Here is a 1,652-nt window from a genome sequence, read left to right on the forward strand (position 1 = left end):
GTTTGCACTGTCACATTCAAGCAAAAGTAGTAAGCCATAGTGAATCTTGAGGGTTTCTGCGAGTGTTTGGGGTGTTGCCATGCAGGCCAGGTTCAAACACCCCCCCCCGAATTAGATGGGGTGTTACTTTGGGGTCAGTACTATCCCTGACCAGTAGGGTTCAGGCAAGTAGATAGATTGTCCCATGGAGCAGAAATGGGGACCCTGGGAGATGTGCATCTTGGGACGCTGGAGAACCACAATATACTTGTATTAGTATCCGTGGAGCAGTCTGACGATGGCTGATGATGACTGAACACATGTTATTTAATATGTTCTGGAGATACTCATCACACAAAGTCATAATTGTGCTACAATATGAGTGCACATAACATGCGTTTTACTAATTAAATGCATGAATACTTGCACTTTAGGTGCATTTAACACACACAGTTCAACCTGTGACATGACCCTCAGTCCAAAGGTTCTAGTTGGCTTCTATGCTATGTCACAAGAGGTTGTGACACTATATCATTATGCATGAATGCGCGTGACGATGCACACACATGCAAACACCCATCCTTTCATAGTAATGCGCATTGCAATGTGAAAATCTTGTCAAAAACCAAAACTGGTGATATCCAAAGAGTCTTCAGTGTTCAAATAATCATATGTTGTAAAGGGGGAAAAAATGCTTTGGAGAAGTGTTTGCAGAAGTACAAACTACTGAGAACTTTACAATTGATTTCAGAACAAGCAGAGTTGGGTAAACTTTGAATGCTTCCAAAACTTCAAATTGAAGTCTATTATAGAATTATGGAAGGAAGCAATTCAAAAAAAAGTTTGCGTGAACAACTATTTGTTAATAGCTTGACAGCAATCCCAATGCACAATATTGATTTCAGTGAAAGGAAGAAAGACACCATAAAAAAATTGAAGTATTTTTCTTTCACCTTTATTTTTATTACTGCCTCTGCCACAGTTTTGCTTTGTTCGTAAAAAAACAAAGGAAAAACAGTATTTTTTTTCTTCGGCATTCATGTTTGTGGCCAGAAAAGCATCCCCAGACATGTGAAAAAACTTTGCCCTGCCAAGAAAGTGATTCAGTGAAGGAGTAATATAGGAACAATATGCAGCTGAGAAAGTCAGACCAGTAAATTTTCAATTCCCATACCATGCCTAATGAAGATCTTAAGCAATGCTCACTAATGCCCCAAACAGTTTGTACCCAGTCTTCTGACTGGGAGAGTAAAAGCAACTCTGAGCAGTTCCTATAACTTGAACAGTAACTTACCTTTTTCTGTAGTATTTCCTGTCCTCTGCATTTGACACATCAGTGTTACCTTCGGGTGAACAAAATTACAATGATTAGAATGGATTCTGGCTTTGTTAAAGGCAATGGAGTATTGACTTAAGTATAGCTGGGGTTTCTACTTACTGGACATGTCTACACATACATTTAGACGTGCCAAAATTTAATGTGCATTAGCTTAATGCCCATTAAGGCAATTTAGGCACATGTCTATATGTGCACACGTTAAAAGCACATTAATGCCATGTGTGCAGACTGATGTAGGACTAAAGTTAGTCCCAAGTCAGTCCATGCAGTGTTAGTGTACCTTAATGCGTCTGCATGTGCTTTTGCAGGTATCAAATTTAGGTGTGAATAGCCT

This window comes from Gavialis gangeticus, unplaced genomic scaffold (genome assembly GCF_001723915.1).
Source record: "Gavialis gangeticus isolate Ggan-Ray unplaced genomic scaffold, GavGan_comp1, whole genome shotgun sequence".
NCBI lineage: Eukaryota > Metazoa > Chordata > Crocodylia > Gavialidae > Gavialis > Gavialis gangeticus.